The sequence below is a fragment of the Choristoneura fumiferana genome, chromosome 29 (genome assembly GCF_025370935.1).
Source record: "Choristoneura fumiferana chromosome 29, NRCan_CFum_1, whole genome shotgun sequence".
NCBI lineage: Eukaryota > Metazoa > Arthropoda > Insecta > Lepidoptera > Tortricidae > Choristoneura > Choristoneura fumiferana.
The window spans coordinates 9,124,455-9,150,418 of record NC_133500.1 but is presented as its reverse complement, the minus strand read 5'-3'; the positions used below and the strand labels follow the sequence as shown (position 1 = coordinate 9,150,418).

At 35.9% G+C, this 25,964-nt stretch overlaps 1 protein-coding gene across 1 annotated transcript in view; it reads left to right on the top strand.

The window, feature by feature from the left end:
• The first annotated feature begins 7,888 nt into the window (after positions 1-7,888).
• The window catches only part of LOC141444372 (uncharacterized), a 77,009-nt gene continuing 58,933 nt past the window's right edge, over positions 7,889-25,964 (top strand). Inside the window, exon 1 of the mRNA XM_074109922.1 lies at positions 7,889-8,218. The gene's annotated coding sequence lies outside the window, so the exon portion shown is untranslated. The remainder of the gene's footprint in view (positions 8,219-25,964) is intronic.

Below are 25,964 nucleotides of genomic sequence, written 5' to 3'. Positions count from 1 at the left end.
ACAAACCCATCTATCACCACCACCACGCTACACTGACGCACATCTGGTAGCATGGTGTACTCGTACGGTTGCTCTGAAGATGAGCTCTGTTTGAGTTCGAAACGCGTCAGTGTAGTGTGGTGGTGGTGATAGATGGGTTTGTGTGGATTGTGTGTGTTCTTACAGTGTGGAGGTGGAGGAACTGCATGAACACGCATATTTTGCATAAACTAGTTAACATAAGTTCGCAGCTGAGCAAAGAAATTCTTTTAGTTCACTAGGGCTATCGTTTTTTGTATTTCTAGATGGCGCCACTGTTGCGTGAGGTTTTTAAGTGTGGCTTTCAAAGTCTGTTATTACGAACGTGAAAACAAAGTTTAGATTAAAATCATATTGAATACACCTTAAAACCGTACCATAAAATATCGAGCAACCACAGTGTTGCGTAGTCCCGTTTTGTTCAGAAAAAAGGGAGGACAAAATTTTCCGAAAGACAAAAACTGTCTCAAAACACAGACATTCACTGCCCCGTAACGCATAATTGCCATAATTAATATCAGGCAATGCAAAATATTCACAAAATTATTCTAATTATAAATAAACCCGCGTAGCTCACCCAAAAACTATGAGATTTAAAATTTCGGAGACCTCACGCTACACTAGCGCCTCTAGCGGCGCATTCATACGCGATAGCCCTCATTGGTGACCCCTGGTCTAGAGGGTAGAGACCTGTTTAGACAGATGATGACGATGACGTACCGTAATTAATACCAAAGACCTAATTGACAGGAATCAATAAAATACCACCACTTTATCTCGACCTTGCGGTAATCATTGGAAACATCGATCATTCGCAATCATAATCGGACGGACAGTTGCCGCGGCGAGCGATATCGGTTAGTATTGCCAGATACATTTAGAAAAAGTGAAAAAAAAATACATAGTCAAACCTATGTTCGACTTCTATAACCTCCTCCTCTTTTGAGGTTGGTTAAACATCAAAAAACCGACGACTTAAAATACTTAGGTAAAACTTTATCTAATACCTAAAACGAGCAATTATTATATATATATTCAGAATCTCGGAAATGGCTCCAACGATGTCGATGAAATTTGGTATGTGGGGGTTTTTGGGGATGACAAATCGATCTAGCTTGGTCTTATCTCTGGGAAAACGCGGTAGTTTTAGCCCGAGCAAAACTAGGTACTAAAAACTAAAAAGGTAAAAAAAATCTAGTAATTTGGATCAGGTGTTACTTTGCGAAGGTGTAGAATAACTAAAACCGTGTCTAACGTCTGGTTGAATGGTGTACGGTTGTGTTGCTCTGAAGATGAGGTCTGGTTGAGTTCTAAACGCGTCAGTGAACTGTGGTGGTGGTGATAGATGGGTTTGTGTGATTTGTGTGTGTCCTACTGTGCAGAGGTGGAGGAACTGCATGAACACACATATCTTACATAAACGTGGGTGAGCAAAGTAATTTCAGTTCATTGATATCTGGACATCCGCAAAGTAACGTCTGATACAATAAATATCCTAAATCTCAGGTCAAATATCGGGATATGGTAACTTTAATTTAGGTGGATCCCTTATAGTAGTACGGAATCCTAAAAAATACCAATTAATAACAAATCGTCAAGAAACCCTTTATCTTATAGTATCTAAGTACTTAAATGATAAATAAAATACCTTTGATTACTTGACCAAAGTTTTTTCGTTCATATTTTGGCTCCTATAGGTATATTATATGTCCATATTTTGACGGCCGGATGACCAAGTGGTTAGAGAACCTGACTACGAAGATTGAGGTTCCGGGTTCGATTCCCGTGTCGGGGCAGATATTTGAATGAATAATACGAAGGTTTGTTTTCGGGTTTTGGACGTTTAATTTGTTTTTAATTATGTATTTATCTATAGGTATATAATTTATCCGTGGCCTATTATTCATAATGCAAGCTTTGCTTAATACGGGACTAGGTCATTTGGTGTCAATTGTCCCATGATAGGTATTATTATGGTTAGGGTTATTATGTACATAGTTCCCATATACTCGTACTTACATATGTACATAATTTACAAAATTGCATAATTTACTTCCTATGTATTTAATGTGAATCCTACTAATCGGGAGCGCCATAGTTCGCATACTCTTCGCAAGTCATACCGTTCCATTGTCCGAATCATCGTTTGTCATAATTTTTTCCCGCTGAAACCATACATTTTTCAGAATTTTTTAAATGGTCATCCTATAGAAGACTATAGGTTAGGTTAGGTTTTTTTTATGATAATTCAGAAAAATTAATGGACTCTGAGAAAAATGAGTTATATCAAACGATCATTATGACAAACATTAAATTCGGACTTTCAATAAGTATGCGAGACGATATGGACCCGTTTTGATGAAATTTACTATTTAGATAGCTGGGAGTCCGGAATAACACTTAGGCTACTTTTTATCCCGATATTAAAATAAAAAAGAAAAAAAAGAATCATACAATTTGACACGGCTATTTTTAATACAACGTCAATGAAACCAAGTTGTAATTTTTGGTAATTCCCATGGGAATTAGAAAAATACCAGAATTTAAAATCAACTGTGGGATCTAATGGATTACGCGTGCGAAGCCACGGTTTAAAGCCTGGTATCCTTAATCAACCTAAATATCCTCATTACTCGGTCTACCTTATTTTAATTATGAACTAGACTGGCCAACGAAAGCTGTTCCAGACAAACCGCGGCAAAATTAAAAAAAAATGAGGCTGACAACACTTGCTGTACACTGATTAAACGATGTTGATACTTAGATAGTATTAAAATTTTACAGATATTAAATTATACTCGGGACTCTTCAAGCTGCATCAACATTCATTATAGTAATGTGTGCACGTTGATTATGCACTTTATACCTAGTGCCATCCACGAAGACGCGTGATTTTGTCAAAATTGACAAATTTGACATTGTAATAAGAACCACGGCACGCGTCATCGTGAATGACTCTACCTATAGTAGTCCCTTGGTAAATTTTATGACCTTTGTCAGTGCCCATTTAAGTACAGTCCAGACGCATCATTTTTGGACCATTTTGACCAGATTGGCATTGAATATATCTTCTAATATTTTAATCCTAACATAATCTTGTAACATTTTCCATTTTGAGGATGGAAGGAGGTTGAATTAACAAAAAAATAATTAATTCATTTCTTAAAGCAGAAATATCAAAACTCCGACTTGGAATGGCAATATGTCAATTTTGACAGTCTCAAAAATGATACCAGATTAAAAATTCGTAAAAGATGCGTGGATGGCTTTCACTCGCCAGAGTCTACAATATACCTAATGGGACGTAATTAAAAAAAGTAAATCTCTTTTCATGTGTTGGTAACACCACACACCCCTTGGCTTTTGTCCTCTGGGGGGCTACTACGAAATTTGACATACGTATCGTACCGTCCCTCTCACTCTCGTGTTAAAAAATATGACGGCGAGATACGAAGTTCGAATTGTGTACTTTTTTTTCTTTTTTATTTGACTGGATGGAAAACGAGCAACTGGATCTCCTGAAGGTAAGAGTCACCACCGCCCATAAACACCTGCATCATCAGGGGTATTGCAGATGCGTTGCCAACCTAGATGCCTAAGATGGGATACCTCAAGTGCCAGTAATTTCACCGGCTGTCTTACTCTCCACGCCGAAACACAACAGTGCAAGCACTGCTGCTTCACGGCAGGATTAGCGAGCAAGATGGTGCTAGCAATCTGGGCGGACCTTCCACAAGGTCCTACCACCTGCAGAAGTCGGCAGTCGTTCGTAGTATCTAAGTATAGGGTCCATATAGGGTCTGACTGACCTGACTAATCCGGCGCATTACCCTTAGATGCATATGGTATCAAAAATGATAGAACAGGTTCTTCTCATTTTCCCAAAAAAAAAAACTAACTGTTTTAATTGGTTTTATTATAAGACTGTATCTGCCTTATTATGTTTTGCAAGCAGAATACAGTTTTAACTACAATTTTCATGGAGTATCAAAAATGATACCATAGCGTTAAAAAATAAAATGAAAATTAAACTTTTACTCTAATTTTTTTTTCAATATTTTTCTCCTCATTAAAAGAGTATTTTCTGACAATGTTTCATATTTTCGACGGAAAATATTAAATCAAGCAGAACTCGGCGTAAACTGTTATTAAAACAATACTGAAAGTAATCACTGAAGACCAACTAATGATTATTTATCTACACCCATATAGTAAATCCTCAATTATGCGTTTAAAAACCATAGATAATGACCAGCATTACGACATTGGATTCTATTATGAACACGGCTGTATCGTAATGAGATTTCATACATCATTACAGCACGGGGGGGGGGCGACCACGTGCAGCAGCAGGTCGTCGCCGGCGCAGCTCGTGGGGCAGACATACCTACCTAGTTAGAGTTAATGCAGGTCATTCTCAATGGTTCGCGGAACACATGATAGAGGATTTAATATATGGATATAGATAAAATATTGTATGCAACTGTACGTAATTAGGCCTTAAAACACTCATGTGACCCTATTAACCCACACTCGTGTTTTAAGGACTCCTGTTACGATACAGTTGCATAAAATACTATTATTTAACATGCATACCAATATAATACACATAGGTAGGTACTTAATTGCATAATTTAATTCCTATGCATTTAATGTAAATGTATAATAAGCTACTCAATACCTATATGTTATGAGACATTGACATAAATACATATCTATAGTAAAAAAAATTAATAACGGAAAAACACCTTCATATGTGGCGTTATCTGGTAAAAGGTACCTTGTTGTCGGTTCTAGTTTCCGAGATAATCGCGCTTGAAGTAAAATGTCGAAAAAAATCATTTTTTCTTTTTTTACTCTATATTAATAAGCAGGGTCTAAATTTTAATTTGACAGAGACACAAGTTTTTAAATCGATTTTTTATGAGTTAAAACATCCCTTAAAGTTTAGTAAGAAAGGTACCTTATTGTCGGTGCCGCTCTTGAATGCTTTCTGTGCGCTCGGTATCGGTTTGGAAGACGTGTCGGACGTCGGTACTTTGTCGGCGCGTCATCATCATCATCATCATCCTAGCCTATACGTCCCACTGCTGGGCACAGGCCCCCTCTCAGAATGAGAGAGCTTGGGCATTAGTTCCCACGCGGGCCCATTGCGGTGCTTGTCGGCGCGTAAAAAACGTCAAGAATCATCATAAAATGCGTTTAATTATAGTAAGGTAAATCATCAATAACTGGCCACCATTAGGCGGTAGCCAGTTAAGCCCTTATTACACTAGCGATTTGCGGGCGAGTTGAAAGCGAGGTGAGCGCGCAGCGAGTTCGCTTCGAGAGCGTAACGATTTCACCGCGAGCATGAAACGATATCGCCGCGAGCGCGCAACGATGTCGCTGCGAGTTCGCTGCGTTAGCGCCGAAGACGCCCTATTTATTATACGAAAGTCTACAATATGGCGTTTTTGACGCTAAAGCAGCGAACTCGCCATGCGCTCGCAGCAGCGACATCGTTGCGCGCTTGCGGCGAAATCGTTATACGCTCGCAGCGCCTCGCTTGCCTCGCTTTCAACTCTCCCGCGAATCGCTAGTGTGATAAGGCCCTTATTGACGATTTACGCCAATTTGTCTTTTTTTTATTCGACTGGATGGCAAACGAGCAAGTGGGTCACCTGATGGTAAGAGATTACCACCGCCCTTAGACACCTGCAACACCAGGGGGATTGCAGATGCGTTGCCAACCTAGAGGCCTAAGATGGGATACCTCAAATGCCAGTAATTTCACCGGCTGTCTTACTCTCCACGCCGAAACACAACAATGCAAGCACTGCTATTCACGGCAGGATTAGCGAGCAAGATGATGGTAGCAATCCGGGCGGACCTTGCACAAGGTCCTACCACTTGCTGGTCTTTAGAGGTTGATTTATAGTAATAATAATAACGATTAATAGTTACAACTACAAATCAAAAGCATTTTTTTAGATCTTATTCTTAACTATGTCACTAAACATTTTACGACCGACAATAAGGTACCTTTTCAAATACGTTAATCATTTAGTGTGTTGAGACAAAATTATAGGTTTTTGGTAAGAGTTTTAATACTACAGTGTTCTTAAATTAAGACTATTAAAATTAATTGTAAGTTATTAGTCGTTTTTAAATGATATCACTTCATAATCACTAAATATTTTACCACCGACGATAAGGTACCTTTTAGAAAATATATAGTGATTGTACCAACTTTTTACTAAACTTTACCTTGAATTTTGAGATTGAAAAAACTAGTTTTTTATGTTTTATTGAGTTAATTTGGTCTCATTTGGCTATGTTTTAGCGTACTAAATATAAAAGTTTGTTGATTTTGACTGTTTAATTACATTTGTAAACAACAAAGTTATTTTTGTTAAAGTATTTTTTTATAATAAACAACGTTAATTCAAAACGGAGTAGTTCTTATTTAGTGTCCAATTACGCATAATATTTTTTCCTTCGATAAAATCCAATGGAAATATACTATAAATAGAAAAAATGTAAAAAATCCATCAACCTTTTTTTTTACTTTATGCACTTTGGCAAGGTAAACTATAGTAAAACCGTTGTCCAATTACAAAATTGTTCTTGAAACCTGAAAGCCCGTACAATCTACTCCTCAAATAGCATGTCATCTATGTAACTTCCAACAATAACATACTTTTATTGGGTGTATAAGTTTGAATTCAATTTTCTCATAATCACCTTTTCTGGCTTTTGAGCTTCAACATTTTTTTAAAAAATATCTAGTAAACCTACATGCATGTTTCTTACATGGTTCGATAGCTAAATGTATGTAGATTATGGGGATATCAATAACTCAATACCGACAACAAGGTACCTTTTCCCAGATAACGCCACATATAAACTGTAACAACTCCACAATTTAAAATGTTGTGGTAACTTTTAAAGTGGGTTGCTGTGATTTTGAAATAAGTAAGTAAGTAAGTTGGAATCCCTAAATTACTTTGTTATTTTATTATTATTTGTGATTATTTGGTATTGTTATATATTTGATTATTTTCATCTTTTGAAATTTACAGTGGATGGTAACAATTGTAAAACTGTAAATTTCGTTGGTCAATACATATGTAAAAACTTTGGTTTTCAATACTGGTCGAGAGAAACACAATTAAATGTTCAACTTAAATAACTTAGGTTTTAAGGTTGTAAATTGTTACTGACCCATTGCATGGGCATTAGGTACCTACCTGAAAAAAAAAACGTTATCATTTTACTTCAGTTAACACTTACTCAACATCAATTGTATATTGAGTAACATTCTATATACTGAAAGGAATACTTTTATTTCGGCATGATTATTTTTAAAAATTGGACGATTAGTTTATAAATATTATACTCTACACTACACAGAAACTAAGTACATAGGTGGTTACATACAGCAGTTTTAAGTACTGAGAATGTATTTCAAATATTTTGCAGCATTTATTTGAAAATGTTCTATTTATACCTACTAAAATGTGTAGGTACGTATCAAAGAGGAGAACGTGTGAACGGATTCTAACAATTCTTTCACTAATAGAAAGCTTCATTATCCTTGATTCAGTATAGGTAGGTACTTTTATCTCGTTGAAGTGCAAAGTTCCCACGGGACTAGGTAGACGTAAAACAAAAAAACAATGCAAAAATTTTAGCAACCTGTCATAATTACATTCGAAATTCGCACAAAGAGCACGCGTCAAAAAAAAAGACCACCAACGAGTTACTGTCAACTACCGATTAAAAAAAATCATAGACAATAGGCACTCGTTTACTTTTTTTACCTGAAAATTGGTACGAGGGAGCGGGACGGGGAGGGGAAGCGACGACGCGCGGCAGTCGCGTCCGAACCGTGCGCGGAGTCACTGCGCCGCTTGTCCATCGAACAATAGACCATAAAAATCGAACATACCATCGTAATTTTGATAATTCCTAACCCCAGGAGAGTTATTTAAGTATCCAGACGATCAGACGCGTGTTTCACAACGAAATTTTTACGAAAAAAGTATAGTTTTGAGACTGATAGATTGATTAACTGTGTTTCTTTTTAATTTCGATAAGATTAAAAGTTTTTTTTGATAACGCGTGTGTCGTGCCAGTGCTCTGTAATTAACACTTTTAAGTGCAACGCCAGTTTTCCCAGTGTTACGTGTTCAGTTTGGATTTTGGCGATTATAAGGTGAGTTTGCGATTTTTATTTAATTAACTTATACATTTCAAAACTGCCAATTTTTAAGTGAAACGTAGAAAATGATAAGGTCTTCTTGGTTTATTAATGGAATAGGTTTGGCTGATTGAAATAAAGGAGGTCTGATAAATACAGCAACGCCCAAATACCCACTTAAAGTATTGTTTTATCCGTCGCCTCCCACAATGTTATGCATTTATACTTATAAACATGGCTAATCAAAACAAAAAAATATTTTTTGTAGAAACTGAGTATTTCTTTTAAAAACTCAGAGCTAAAGATTTTTTTAGATTACAATTATATCTTTTATTGAATTAGAAATTAATCTAGGCCTTTTTTCAAGTAAGTATGAATATAAGTTACATCGCAAGAAAAGTTAAAATATATTTAACTTTTAAAATAGGTCGAGCAATGCAGTAAAATTTAGGCCTATCTACGAGTACGATATCAGTCAATGCTATTGAAAACTAATCTATAATTGAGATTTTTAGGACAAACAAATACCGAATTGTGACATTAACTTATCACTCGATTAACCACTTCTATAGATAACTTAACTGTTAAATTTTACGAGTTATGAAACTTTAATTATCTGTTGTCACGCTTATTAAAAAAAAGGGCAGTGTTAGTGGCGAAGAAATTAAAAAAGTATTTTAAAATAAAATAACTTCCCCGCCGCAGTTGGATGATTTGTCAAAAATATTCTTTTTCGGGTTATGTGATTTTGGTGCCGCGCGTAAAATGAAAAATGGAGAACTATTTAATCTCACTATTAAAGTTTTTTAAACTGTCTTGTAGATGTTAAATACATGTACCTACAGTATAAAACATGTGCTTAGGTTATTATTAAGTTCAAAAGTATATATATATAGGAATGTATGTATGTATTATTATATATATCGTGTAGTATTTATTAAAAAAAAATCAGTTATTCAAAAATTCTTTTATATTTGACAGTAAGTTCCGCCGGTTTATTTATCTAATCACCGCATATAAATCATATTTTTTTTAATTCAGGTTGGTACCTATTGAGATTGTAGGCCACTATAACTTTATGTAAGTATATTTATCAGTCTTTCAGTAGCATAATAACATCTTTTACTGTTTAAAATAATAACGCAAACACATAAAAAAAATGTTTTTAAAAAATGTAATAGCAAAACCTACTGCGTGTCAAACGCGTTAAAATTCATAAAGTTTAAAAAGTATAATGAACAAAATACATAATGATCATTTCATATAATTTTCGATGAAACTATTTCCATTACGATTTTTTTTCAAACTTAAGATATGTGATTTGATACTTACGTACCCTACTAGATATATATTTTCCATTGTTTGTTACTTAATCACTTAACGGCTGGATGGATTAAGACGAAACTTGGCATAGGTACGTACAACTGGACAGCCGAATTCAGACATAGAATATTTATTATCCCAGTAATGCACTCCTGTGAATAATATTCTAATTTTAAACAAGAATAAACGATAGCCCAGTCGAAGTTGAAGGTAACGCGGTATAAATCAATAGATAGGGTTCTTCAATCAATTGACTTTATCCAAAAGTTGTGTAACTTTTTTAGGCCAAATGGTAATTTATTTATTTATTTTAGGAAAACAAACAGCTTGAAATAATACAAAGTATAAAACACATAAAAATATTACAGTAGCTACAACAGTTTCCACTATTAACAAGAAACATAACATGCTGCTCAGGCAAGACAAAAAAAAAACTAAATTTACAAGCACAACATCATCTTATTGTATTGAGGCACATTAACAAAGATATTAAAGATTAAATACACTTGTACTAATTCAAATTCTTGTATAATTATAAATGTTTCTCATGAATATATTTATAATTAGGAATAAGCTGTTAGTTAAAGATATATACTTATATTATAAATACGAAAATTTGTTAGTATATGTGTGTTTGTTACTCCTTAACGGTATAACGGCTGAACGGATTTGGATAAAATTTGATGGATGTCTGGAATAAACAGGCTACTTTTTATCCCGATATTCACATTGAAACAGATCAAATTTGTTTTGGAAATAAAAATGGGAATTTAATAAAATCACCGGAATTTCAAATTCAACTGTCAAATATTATTGTATTGTATTGTATAACTCTTTATTGTAAATAAAACACATGAAATTAAACAAAAAATAATAATTTTCTATGCGTGCGAAGCCGCGGGTAAAATGTAGTGAATAATGATTTATACTTTTCACGCCCAAATAGATAAAGACCCCCTAATAACAATGCAATTGCTATCAGAATCCATTACGGGCCTCCGCCCAGGGGTGGGACTGCCACTGGCAACACTGAAGGGGAGTGCAGCCGTCTAAATAGATAGAAAGGTATTATACAACAATTTGAAGCTTCGTTTTAGAGGTGTGTATCCAATGGTACCTCGAAATATATAAGTAAATTGATGAAAATATAGATTTATACCTTAATAATAAGAATGAAACTTTACTTCGGCAATAAAATGAGGAAATCAACAACAGAAATCCGTAATTTGTTAGTATTAACAATAAGGGCACGTATCTGAATATCGAAAATTGAAATATCGATAATTAAAATATCGACGGTCAAAATATCGAACCTAACTTAACCTTCTTTCAATTTGACCGTCGACTTTTTAACATTAGATAGGTAATATTCATTTTCGATATTCAGATAGGTACGTCCCCAACAATAAAGCTTTTTTTTAATCTTAATGATGCTGTAGGTGTCTATAGACGGCGGTGATCACTTACCATCAAGTGACCCGCATGCTAGTTTGCTAGCTATTTGACATAAAAAACTTATATTTTAACGAGGTTTAGTAGGTAGGCACAGATTAAGTAATAGTACAAGAAAAACGTGACTATTTTTTTTTTTGAGTCGCTTTAAGGGCCAAAGGCACTAGGTTCTTGCTTTTACTTATGTAGGTAACTTGATTTTAGTTTTAAAATTTTATAACTTGTGCATATGGGTGATTTTGGTTTTAATAAAAAAAATTGATTGTTGGCTAGTAGATATGCAATATATGTGCATACTGGAACTTAACACACAAACATCACGCCTGTATTCCTAAATGGGGTATATAGGCAGAGCACACAAAACGTTACCGCTTCGGGGCCACTTTTAGCAATTTTAGGTTTTAAGTTTGACAACAACGGTATGCCTAATAGTGACAGGTTGCTAGCCTGGTGGTGGTGGTGGTGATGGTAGTTTACGTAAATAATACAAACAAATAAGTAAATAGTTGGTCGAATGAGTTTGCGAATACCTAAGCGACGTTTTAACTATTGCCGTGTCGTATAAGATCTATGGTAAAATCTTATTTTGACAGCTCATATAAATTATGTCAGATGATTGGTCGTATCATCATTTCTGCGTAGGGTTACCATATCTCAGTATTTGTCCTGGGTCTCAGGATTCCGGCCGGATTTCGGAAATCTCGGGAAATCTCAGGATTTTAAGAATTCTCAATTAAATAGTTTTTTTACAGTATTTTATTAAAAGACATTTTTTTTCATTTTTCCGGACACTTTTCTGTAACAATGGCCGAATATTTTAATACAGTTTTTTAGTTACCTGGCAGAAATACAGGAACTCTAACAAATAAACTCAAACAACATCAACATCTACAGCCAATTCGTAAAAAATGTGACCAGATAAATGAGCCGTTTGAAACGCTCGAATAATCGCCCTAAAAAGTAATAAAATCAAAAAATAACCTTCCTTATACATAATAGAGATTAACTAAAAAATCAACTCAGTCATGTTAATTGCACAAATAAAATCAACCGAAATCACAATAATATCATTAATTAAAATAATAATTGACCTTTTTAATTGTAAATTACGTTATGAAAAAATCTGGTAGTTACCTATGAAGAAACAATATGAAAAGAAAAATTCTCAAAAACGTGAATATTTATACTGGTAAGGTTGGGTTACGTCTTCGGAGTCACCCTGTATGCATACCATAACACAGGTGAACTGACTAAACCCAATAATCCAATAATATGGATTACCTGTGACTCGACATTAACTTTAATCTTTAAAAGTAACTAGCTTTAACCTAATCCGGTTTTAAAACAACTGACCGGTTTAATTTTCTACCAGAAATACGTGAATCGACCTGCAGGGCTACTACGAAACTCGAAGTTCGTGTCGTGCGGTCCCTCTGACACTTACACTATTTACTTAATACGAGAGCGAGAGGGACCGCAAGACGCGAACTTCGAGTTTCGTAGCCATGCTGTTCACAAGTAACAACATATTATGCCTAACAATATCAACAGTTTTATATATGATTAACTAGTGTTTACCCGCGACTTCGCACATATAAATATTAGATCCAGCAGCTGAATTAAAATTTTGGGATTCTTAAAAATTCCCGTGGGAATTCCCGAAAATTAAATCATGGTTTTCATTGACGTTGACGTTACATTAAAAACAATCATGTCAAATTTCATGACTCTAAGCCCAGCGGTTGTTGTTTCAAGATTTTCAAAATCAAAATCAAAATCTTTTATCCCTATCTCGTGGGAATATCGGGATAAAAAGTATCCTATGTTTTAATTTTCCAAAATTTCATCCTAATCCGGCCAGCCGTTTCAGCGTGAAGAAGTAACAAACATACTTGAAGATCGCGGTCATTAACCCTGTCTGTATATAGAAAATAGGTATAATTATTTATTAGGATTATTATTAAGAATAATATGATATTGCTCATCAGTCCCGATGCCCGGTTTTAAATTAAGACGCACTGGAGCCATCTCTTTCCGTGCGTGTCGTAAAAGGCATACAACAGATTCCCACACAAATAGCTGCATACAATATAATACAATGACTCTTTATTGTACATACACCATAAATAGTAAGCGATACAGAAAACCCACCTACCTACTCCGTCAATAAAATATACCTAATCCACTAATTATCCTTAGAAATCCATACTAATATTATAAATACGAAACAGTGTGTTTGTATGTTTGTCCGTCTTTCACGTCGAAACGGAGCGATGCATCGACGTGATTTTTGGCACATTTACATTTATTCGTGACAAACATAAGAAAAAAAAACTGCCGGTCTTGCAAACGGCGCTGGTCTTCCTTTGGGACTATGTGGTCATCATACATTAAAAAAAACACACTAAAATTTTACGAGTTTTTACTTCTAAGTTCGATATTTGCACGGGATGGTATTTGCACGCATGTAAATCCTGAAATCTCAACTGTTAAGTAAAAACATGAAATTTGTAACGAATACAACTAAATAACTATACAACATAAATGAAAACCACAATAAAACAAATTAAAATCAGTACAAAAATCTCGCAATTTTAGTTAAAATGCCAGACGAACACTTCACGCAAGCGAAGTGGCGGCTAGGGACTAGTTTAAAATAAACAAAAAACCAATCACACCAACTAAACAATTAAAACAGTCAACATAAAAAAAAACAACTCCGCAAAATGTAAAATGCATACTTACGTAGTTTTGCGGGCGGGGCGTAGCGAAGCCACGCCCTCCCGTCTTGCTAGACTCAATTACGCTTTTGCTATACAGTATTGTTAAGTTTATGTTTATAGATAATTATATTATTATTATAAAATGTAACGTTTTTTATCCTCATATGCCCATACGTCGATTTTTTTACTTTAAGAATTTGCAGCTACGAATTAATTGTTAGAATACCGAACCTATAGATTTGGGTATCCTACTTCCTGGGTGAGAATTCTTTTCGTTGTCTTGTTTTGATCCCCGAAAAAATGCGACGGAGTATAGTTTTTTTGTGTGTGACATAGTGGCATTTTTAATATTGCTCTAGTCTAGTTAAATATTAGTTACACTCATATTAAATATATTGACCCGGATAACTCACGTCTTAAATCGAGTTTAGCTCGACATGTTTCGGGCTAATCCGTAGCCCTTCGTCTTCGGGGTCTTAGTTGCACTGAAAAAGACAAGCAATGGCACCACATTTTTTATATTTTTTAGAGAGTTAATAGCGTTAGTTAGCGTTAATTTATACCTGCTTTTTCTAAATTATTCCATAAAAATTGAATGAAAATTAAAAATGTGGTCTGATATAACTGTTCTTATTATATAACATATTAAACTTTCGTGATTCTCACTCATAGTCAAAATACCACAAACGAGACTTATCACGCTATTATTACACAAGTAATATTTACCTCGACGTTTCGGCAACGTTACAGTTGCCGTGGTCACGAGTAGACTGAAGTGTGGGGTGTCAAGTCTGCCTAGCAGCGCGAGTTCTTCGAACTACCCGCACTTGATCACTAATAGTGCCGGCACTCGTATCACGAACTACCCTCACTTGTTCACTTTTATTAGTCACCCTATCACACCGACACACAACACTAACAACGTCCGATCGTCCCTCCGAACATTCATCCCGACGCCGACACTTATTAATAACAGGATTCCACGAAAGCTTATACCCATCGTCCCGGTTGAAATTCTTATGCTTTTTTATTTCAACCGCTTCACGTACCATTCTTGAGTAAAAATGACGTTCCGTGGACAGAATTTTGGGATTGTGAAGCTCAATCCAGTGGTTTGGCCCTGACTCCAACAAATGCTCGGCTATGGCTGACTTGTTTACCTGGCGATTTTTAACAGCTGCAATGTGTTCCTTGACCCTCTCAGCTATTGTTCTTTTCGTCTGTCCGATATAGGAACTACCACAACTACAATCAACCCTATAAACACCCGGTGTTTGGAAGGGAACGACATCCTTGGGTGTCCTAATATGCCTCGCGACTTTGGACAAAGGCGTGTACACCACCTTGATGGAATACTTACCTAAAACGGCTCCAACTTTGGCCGTCACTCCTTTCACATAAGGCATATATGCAGGCTGTCTAGCTACATCAGGATATCTGGTTTTACGTTTCCTTCTGGGCTGCCATTTTTTCACCACATATCCGTTACGCTTTAGTACCTCCTGAACATGTCTCAACTCGTCTTCAACAAATTCAGGGTCACACAAATCAAATGCCCTATTTTGTAATGAACTCGCAACGGATTGGAGATGTCTGGGATGGTGGTGAGACGACGCGTTCAAATATCTATCTGTGTGCGTCGGCTTCCTGTAGACGGTATGTGCCAAAGAACCATCCGCCCTCGCCATTACCTTCACATCAAGGAAAGCTAATGAATGTCCCTCTTCCAACTCATAAGTAAAACTAATCTTCGTATGAATCGAATTGAGATATGCCAGAAACTGTTCCACTTCAGGTTTCCCACCTTTCATAACACAGAAAACATCGTCGACGTACCGCCTCCACACTCTAATATTCCACGCTTGAAGATCTATTAACGTCTCAAAATGTTCCATCCAGATATTGGCCATCACCGGAGCCACGGGACTACCCATGGCAACGCCATCAATCTGTAGATAGTGTTGTCCTCGATACAAAAAGTAACTCCCTTCTAAACAGTTTCTGAGCAATACCATGTAGGACTCTGACATGCCATTCTCACCTAACTTCCCTCGAATTATCTCATAGCACTCTTTAAGAGGAGCATTGGTGAAAAGTGAGGCCACATCAAAACTTTTCACCAATGTTCCTCTTGACCGCGCGGTCAAAACGCTCGAATATTTGCCCGCCTAGTAGGTAGGAAGGCATTAGGTATGTTGCACTTTAGAATCATTAATTCAGAAACATAAATGGCCATACTACGTATGTGTATATGTAAGTACATAAATACTGGCCTAAAACATCAGTTTTCTAACTAACATGTGTTAAACATTCGTTTAACAGCTGTCTAAGTTTTTCGTTAACTTGATCAGATATAATCAAGATTAGAATATACAGAAAATTCTAAATAAGGTTACCAACAGAACCTCGCTGTGCCTACATCAAGCTTGACCATACAAAAGCCATTAAAAGCTACCATTCACGGCTCTAATTGGACATACAGACGGGCAGACTGACTCAGCAAATGCTTTGTTACTACTGAGTTACGCAGCGCCATACGTATCATTGAATAAAGTTTATATAAAATAGTGTTGTATGGAAGTGACATGAATTTTGTATGAAGTTTCAGAAAACTTTAACTTGTTTTTGGTATGATAGTTGAGTCTCTTTAATATATACATAATAGGTCGATTTATGGTAAAGTGGAGGAGGGGGGAATCTACATGAAATATATGTCGCACAGACGTAGCTGTTGTGCACATGCATGTGTTGGCGGAAGAATAAGGTAAAAAGGTCGTTTGTTTAATACAAGTTCAACCTTCATTTGACTTTGATGATTTCCTTATATTAGACATCAACGCGCTCCAAAACAAGTTTTGCAGCGGGATAGCAATTATATAATTTTGCAGAACATTCGTTTATTGGTTCTAGTCGTTACAAGAGTCTACAGATCACAATAGGTGGAATCGAAAGAAATGTTTCAGATGGTTCTCTAATTTTTCGCAGAAAATTGTTTCGCCGAATATTACTTCCCAACCAACTTTTCGCAGAGTTTCATTTCGCCGAATGATCACTCGCCAACTTATTAAAATGTTTAGTTTTATTTCCCAACCTCACAGTTACCAACTGTACACTGGCACGTTTGTTATAAAGTCACTTTTCAAAATGCCAACTTTCGGTTAGTAGAATAATTTGGTTGGCGTAGTGTTCATTTCGTTGTACAATGTTTCCCAAATGTTTTATTCAATTTCTTTTCGTTTACTGAGTCGTCGGTCAAATTTTGAAAACGTTTATTTTTACAAGGATGCCATTTTCAGTTTAATATTATTTTTTATTAGACTTATGTTTTGGATATTTCAAAAGAAATATTAAAAATAAAAATACGATTCTGGAACTCGCCGGCCGCTGCCGCGGCACGCTCGCTTCGCCCGCTCGGCTTCGTGCGCTGTTTGCTCGCCGTTAACCTAACACGCTCCTCATCGCTTCGCTCGTCGTCGCACCTAACTGGACTTTGACACACATTCGATTTCTGTTGCTATACTTATTACAAAACTCTTATTTGTAATTAATATTCCCAATTGATAAGGTGTGTAACTCTTACTAACTTTAAGTAAAAAGTTGGCTTATGTGTAAAAAGGGAACTGTTACACTGACGAAACGTTATTCGTTTAATAGTCGTTTGACCTAGTGAAAGATTTGACAATGATAAGTTTTCCAAACGTTTTGAGTCATTATGATATTCTGCTATATAATAATTCGACTAAATGACACGTTGCCATACAAAAAGTTGGTAATAGTTAGTTGTCAAAGTGAATCTTCGGCGAAACGTTGGTTAGCAAGTGATATTCGGCCAAACGAATTTCTGCGAAAAGGCGGAACACCGTTTCAGATTCATTTCCCATTCATGTTTTTCGTCACCGTAAAGCTCGTGGTAAATTTCAAATGTAATTTCGCACATGAATTTCGAAAAACTCAGAGGTTGTTCCCGGTCGACCCCGGATTTGAACCTACGATCCTCTGCTTGAGAGGCTATGATCTCTTCTATTTTGCTTTATCTACTTTACTCGTACAGTCGAGGTCCAAGATATCTTTACACTATACTACCTTGTCGCTGTCACTTCATGCTTGAACTTTTGTATAAAATTTTCCGATGGCATACAGCGACAAGGTGCTAAAGTGTAAAAATATCTTTGATTGACTGTACCTAATTTAAAACCTCATCCAGTGGAAAGTATCATAGCCGTGTTTAAACTGGCTTTACCAAAATAGATAAAAACATCAATTACCGCCGTGTGAATGAGACGGCAAGTCATCGTTTGTTATTTAAGCACCGTTTCATAGCCGCAGGCGCCGCCATGTTGGTTTTGTAACCAACAGTTAATTGGTGATACAAGTGTGAAGATAAACCGGTCAAGCGTGTGTCGGCCAGCGCACTGAGGGTTAAAGAAACACAGACACACGCAATAGCGGTCAAACTTATAACACCCCTCTCTTTTTGCGTCGGCGGTTAAACAGGAGATGGTGGAAAAAGGCCGTAGCTGGATAAGGGAACTAAATCTGCCTTTGAGCTATTTTGACTTGATTTTTTTTATATAGTTTACTCACAACTATTAAGTACACGTAACATCAAAATATCGAGAGAAATGTCCAAGTGGTTTCGTAGTAAAATGCTAATAACTGTCAAAAAAAATGTTTTTCTTGTAAAATAGTAGATAATTGTGACTGGTTTAGGTACTTATAAAATTCCGAAATATAGATTCAACTACCAGATAAACTTAAGCGTTTTCATTTTTTGGTGTTTCATGTTTAAATCTATTAAGTGGGCGTTTTCGAAAAAAGTGTACCTACCCTTTTTTTTTGGAAATTATATGGTTTTTCCTACTCAGAATCAAGAGCACAATCGATTCTGATCGTTTAAAAAAATTTCATACAAAATTTTATGAGTCAGTTTTTTCACGCCCCCTACTGTATGAAAAAACGTCGCAAAACTGTAATTTTTTTTGGGCAAATTTTTTTAAACTATCGGAATCGATTGTGCTCTTGATTCTGAGTAGGAAAAACCAACCATATAATTTCCAAAAAAAAGGGTAGGTACACTTTTTTCGAAAACGACCACTTAATAGATTTCGTTTGCGAAGTCGTGGGTAAAGTCTAGTATGATATAAAATTAAAAATGAAAAATACTGGGGCCGTTACATGAATCACCCATGAGCATAACTCTGAAAAACATTCCAACAAAGTGCCATTTATTACGTCATCATACACATAAAAACAGTGAACTCATTTGATGCTATCAGCTGCACGCGTCTCACGTAGGCATCGATACTATACTATATCTTAATGCTTTTGTATGATAAGGTATTGAATGAACAGTGGAACTGTTAGACAGATTGTAGTCAACACTGGTAGCTGATTTGAGCTACCTACTTTTCCTTACACCGACGCAAAAAGAGGGGTGTTATAAGTTTGACCGCTATGTGTGTCTGTCTGTGGCACCGTCTCAAAAGGGTGGACCGATTTGAATGCGGTTTTTTTTCATTTGAAAGCAGGTTTTCTAGCGATGGTTCTTAGTCGTGTTTCATTAAAATCGGTTCAGCCGTTTTTGAGAGATTGAACTTTGAAGTGACAAAGTCGGGGGTTTTCCAACATTTTGCTGGTTAGATTATTAATAATGCGCTGCTAAGGAATGAAATTCGCTCCCGTCGTCTGTATTTCCGGATAAATACAATCTAGGGCTCTTCAAGGTTAGAGTGAATAGGCTGTTACTGGACCAATGAGATACACCTTTGCCCTCATCTGCACTTAACATCAGGTGAGACAGGGGTCAATCACGGTCAGTTAAGAGTATAATTAAAAAAACCTGTTGGAAAACTATACTTGGTTTGAATAGGTATTTAACTAAATGTACTTCACTTATGTATTATAATAGATGATACTTTATTCTGTGTGTCTGTTGTGGTAAATGCATGATGTTTGCATCTCTGTTTATTTTTAGTTGTGTTTTTGTCAATTGGTTGTCACCGGTTTAAATTTACTTCAAATATGTTTAAATTCTACATTCCGATCCTTTTCCGTCCCGCACTGTTGATAAGTTTATTAGGTTAAGTTTAGATTTAGTAAACCCTTAAGGTTAAGGTTCTCGCAGAATATCAGCGTTGCGAAGCAATTTGTGGCATCGACATCGTGCTGAGCCAGATTCCCTTTTTGTGTCCATTTTGCTCTTTCCGCTTTTGCTTTGTTTGTTTTTTGTATGTCTTAATGTGATCAAATAAATATATTTTCTTTCTTTTTTTCTTTCCATCATATCATTGTAATACAAACTAGACTAGTGCATTTCAATACGGAAATGAAAATCTTTAGATAGTTTAACCTGTCCTCTCCCAGAGGCACAAATTTGTGCCCAAATTCCTTTGATCCTGTTATCCTGGGAGATGACAGATTAATGGACGAATTTATATATTTAAGACATCAATTAACATTGTTTAGTTAAATTCCAATTTTGTCAATCATCAATTTTCATAGACTCATCATTCATTGGCATTGGCATACTGATTATCAGGACAGTGGCTGTACCGCCACATTGCAATGACTTCATGTACGGAGCGGTACAATTATTTTTGAAGAAGTACCTACTAGTACCTAAGTACATTTTGAGTACCTGCATTTATTTAGATGTAGCTGTTTTTAGTGTTCCGGAGCCAAAATGGCAAAAGCGGAACCCTTATAGTTTCGCCATGTCTGTCTGTCCGTCCGCGGCTTTGCTTAGGGACTATCAATGCTAGAAAGCTGTAATTTTGCACGGATATAAACCTATGTAAACTATGCCGACAAAATGGTACAATAAAAAATTCAAGAATCATTTTTTTTAGGGTACCTCCCATAGACGTAAAGTTGGAGTGTTTTTTTTTCTCATCTAACCCTATAGTGTGGGGTATCGTTGGATAGGTCTTACTAACTATTACTAAACTATTAGGGGGTTGCTAAGACGATTTTTTGATTCAGTGATTTGTTTACGAAATATTCAATTTTAAAGTGCAAATTTTCATTAAAATCGAGCCTCCCCCCCCCCTTCTAAAATCTAAACCGGAGGGTGGAAAAATTTGAAAAAATTCAGGATGCTAGTAAGTATATCAAACTTTCTAGGAAAACTATAACTGCTAAGTTTGCTTGAGAATTATTAGTAGTTAGAGTAAATAGCAGCCTAAGGTATAAAATATACCTAAACTTGGAAGATTCCGTATTAAATCCTTAGAAAAATATTTCTTAACTTTTTCGTAATGGCTACGGAACTTTATTTCGGGCGTGTCCGACACGCTCTTGGCCGGTTTTTTATTTTTGTATGTTTGTTACGCGATAACTCCGCCAATTGTGAGCCGAATTTCAAAATTCTTTTTTAGTTCTAAAGTACATACTTCGGAGATGGTCCCATCGACACCAAGTCAGGATCTGATGATGGGATCTTAGAGAAATCGAGTGCAACCCTCGAATTTTTAAAGCACACCTAATCGATTTTGGCATTTTTAACATCAAGACAAGTATTTACATTCAGAAAGTATATCATTTGGTGAACTGGACCCTGATAAAGAAGACCATAGGTATGTACATACCGATACTATTTGGCAAAAAAAAAAACATTTAAGTTCATAGAGAAAAAGAGTTCATAGAGAACTTATGAAAGTTCAAGAGATAGCTATCTCTTACGTTATCCAGTGTACCTATCTACTTGTAGCTAACAAAAAAGCGTGCCAAAAAGCCAGTCATACAACCTAGTTACTTTTCCTAATAAAACATATCTAAATACTTTAAAAAAGACAATTAATCTGGCAATATTAACGCATTACGCGTGTTTTAACCGGATCACGACTATTATCGGTGATCGGGTTGGGCTCGATAATATTGCTAATATAAAACCTACAGGTGATTATGAGCAGATAACGAATGTCAAGATGCCTTGCTATCTCGATTGATGACCCTTTTGAAATGTAATTACGAAATTGTTTGGTTATTTTTTACATTTTTAGATAGTTTTTTTGCTCAGGATTAGTTAGGTATCTGTTGAAAGAATGTATTGATGAGAAGTCTTGAAAAATACTTTACTCTTAGGGTCACATCAAAGCCGACCTACGGGCTGAACGGTGAGAACTATTTTAGATGAAATTTGAGGCACTGGAGTCGGTGAAGCAGTTTAAATTAATTAAAAGAGCAGAGATTGATTGTTGCCGTGTATTTCTTAGTAGCACGCACGGAAGAAGCCCAGGGGCGTTATTGCCAACAATAAAAAAAGTAATAAAAACAAACAATTTTTTAGCTGGTGTTGCTATAGTTATATCGATAAAATCGATTTAGTGTGCGGTTCATCTGATGTTAAGTGATCAACGCCGCCCATAAATAAACAAATAAGTAAATAAAGTAACACGGGACACTACACTAAGCACTAATTGACCAGGTCTCAAAGTCTACAATACTAGGCTACAGATAAACATACTTAAATGAATAGATACGTAATTAAATACCGAAGACTTCAGAACAGTCATTCGTACTTTCATAACAAATTTTTGCCTCAACCGAGGATCGAGGCTTGAGCTGTCGGACATAGAAGAATGGAAACTTTTCGCAATTTCGCGATGATTTCTTTGGTAGACATGAAATTTGCAGTGAAGGAAGGGTACCTACATGCTCAGCATGTTTCTAAAACCAACTCCTTCATGCGAGTCGAGAACCGCCACCTGGTAAGGTCTAACTAAACTAACTTACTCGTATAGTTAGTAGATGACTGCAATTTAATACACTGATGATGCAAATGATTAAACTAATCGACAGTCTTCTAATTAAGTCTTAATGAATGCAGTATGTACGTACCTACTTAAAATGGTATGTGTTCTGACAGGTGCAGAAATAGTTAAGTGGTTCTGTTCGAAATGATCTAGGTACCTACTAGGATCGTGTATATGTAGATGAAGCTCATATAGTTTATATATAACTCTTTGTTGCTTCCAACTCTGTCTACCAAGAAGTTTATTGCTATCCCGCTGGTACTATGCAATTTTCCGGGATAAAAACTATCTCCATCCTAGTTTTGATCTACTTAAATCAGTTCAGTAATTTGACCTAGAAGAGTTAACAAACAGACACACCTATTTTCGTTCTTATAATATTAGTAAGAATGCACGCTACTAACGAATGAAAATTTTTATTTACATTGGATTAAATTTGAATTTGCAAAATAATAAATACTTACGTGTCTAATGTTTATTGATAATCTAACTGACGTATTATTAATAACTGACGGATTTTTAATAACTGGAATTATTAATAACTGACGGATTATTACTAATTAGCTTTTGCCCGCGGCTTCGCCCGCGTGGAATTCGGTTATCGCGCGCTGTTCCCTCGGGAACCGCATTTTACCGGGATAAAAAGTAGCCTATGTCACTCTCTGGACATAAACTATCTCCATGTCAAACACCACGTCGATCCGTCGCTCCGTTTCGACGGACAAACATACAAACACATACACTTTCCGCATTTATAATATTAGTATGGATTATATTAGACCTATATTCGTTTAGCTAGAAAACTGCCCAATTATGTCTTGGAATTATTATCGGATAATGCATAAATTAGGTGCCCAAGTGAAGATAAAAGTTGACCGGCTGCAAACAAAATCGCAATTTAACTCCATCAAGCACAACTGTGCTACACTACAACTACAAAAAAAAACTCCTTGAGCAGGTAACCTAACAGAAACCACCTATTGTTAAGACTGCATTCATTTATGACCGTTTAAGACTTAGATTATTGTCTATTGTTACTCAGTCATAAAAAGCAGCTGAATCATAAAAGTGGCCAAAACATCTACTAAGCGATGAAAGTCGGAAATCGACGTTTTGCCGTTGTTTATTGTAAACGCTACCCTACCGCGTTAAGGATCCTAATAAATGTTTTATGTTTATAACAATTCAATTTGTCTTATCTTGCCGGATGGTTAGCATAACTGTTTATAGTTTACCGCAAGTGAGAATTGTTTTGTCAGAATTCGTACTTAAAGTTTCACTTTTTGACACCCGAAATGGTGTTTTTATTTATGGAATAGAGAACTTTGACATGAATGCGTCCAGCACCCGTTTCCCGCGCAATTTGCAAAACAATGCCGCCAACAAAACAAAACCGCCCATAGACAATTACTTTTTTTTAACAAAAGGCAGATGTTCGAGCACATACTGCCTGTTTATATGTTTGTGAGTGGGAAATAATAATAATTAGTGTAACGCCCTTTCATGGTCCCGGCGGATTAACCGCCCTTTGGATGAAAAAAACGCTGTCGAGGGTAGATAGCGTATAGTGGTTTGGTCGGTTTCTACTCGGGTTTGGAGCTGGGCTAGTTAATATAATAAAGTTTTATCTAAATCTAAGAGTTTTTCACGCTTTTATTTAACTTGCAACGTATATAAGTTTGTATGAAGGTAAGTGTAGTTTCAAAATGTATTATAAACATATCTTCTTTTTCTTCAACTATGTTTATTTTTTTCACTTTTAGTACTCTCCACCCCCCATTTTTTTTGTATGTTTCTTTAATAAATTACACGCGTAGAACGTTGGCCGGGGCCAGTTAGTACGAGAACAGTCAAGGGCAAAAATATGTATATACTTTAGTACCTTGTCTATTTTCGTTATATTTGAACTGCCATATATGAACTATCACAGTGGTTAAAGTGACAAGGTACTAAAGTGTATACATATTTTGGCCCTTGACTGTACAATGTATATATCTGTGTAAGTGTGTAGGATTTTATATTCTATTTTTTCTAACATGATTCAAGTGACAGATGCTAAACTGACGTAACTAGAGTCACTCTTACTGTTACGCAAACTATCGATACTTTTGCATGTACCTAGTGCCAAAAGTGGCAATAGCATTATTATTGGTTTAAACGTTACACTATCGAACTGAAAGTCTTAATGGAACTTTAAAATCGAATTTATTCAACACTTGGAGTGTCACTTTCCGACTCCGACGAACAATCTTGCAAATTATTAATAAGTTTGTTTATTTTACCGTTTTTATTTTTACCGATAACCGTCACCTCTAGCAATTGCGGCCTAATGAAACATTGTTAAGGTGTTCATTAAAGAATGTTAGTTATATAACACAGTGCCTACGCAACGCAGTATAACTTAACAATTTGCTAGCGAATTTGAGTTAAAATATTCGAACAATCAGCAGTTTTAATGTGATTTCATTTTTTCAAGCAAACACCTTACAAAGTTACATAATCATCATGTGTCATTTGAATCATGTTAGAACAAATAGAGTTTAGTCAAAGTCAACTCAAAAGTCAAATAAATAATTAATTATTAATTATCTATTAGTTAGTAGCACAAACACCGTATCAACTGCTATAAGGAATGCAATTCACTCCCACCGTCTGTATTTCGGGATAAATACAACCTAGGCTAAAGCGAATCAGCTCGTTTAAGTGGCAATGGGCGGGCCATATAGCACGGAGAACGGATGGCCGTTGGGGCCGAAAAGTTCTCGAGTGGAGGCCGCGGATCGGCAAGCGCAGCGTAGGACGTCCACCAACAAGATGGACCTGGTTAAAGCCGCAGGTTTACGGTGGATGCAGGCCGCTGCCAACCGAAGCAACTGGAGGTCTGTGGGGGAGGCCTATGTCCAACAGTGGACGTCCTACGGCTGAGATGATGATGATGATGATGATGAGAAGAATAGGCTGTTAGTGAACGATCTTTTATCAGGTGAAAACCTGTTAAAAAATCGGTTAACCCCTTCGACCCACATGTCAATCAGGGATCAGTTTTATGTATAATAAAACTCAATTCCCACCGATTTGAATTTTTACGTGACGTCAGTTCTAACAAGTATTTCTAACAGGATTATAATTGCCAGCAATGTAAAGCAAAGTAAATTGACAAGTAATAATCAAAGTATCTGTCGGCATGTCATTTTTTTATTTTATTTTCTTTATTGAGGAAAACAAACAGCAATACAATCATACATGAAGCTAGTGAAGGTAAATCATGAGCCAGTAAAGTTTTCACTGATATGTCTACACTTATTAGGAAAATATATTATGCACAAAGTAAACAAAGTAAGTTAAACAACAAACGAAAGGAATGATGACAATATATATATATATAATATATATAATATATATATATATATTTTAAGACAAACCTAATTCCTTGAAAACATGCAGAAAACAGTCACTAAACAACTACAAAGTCATGTTACACTTACTTGGCAATTTGCTTTGCTGTACATT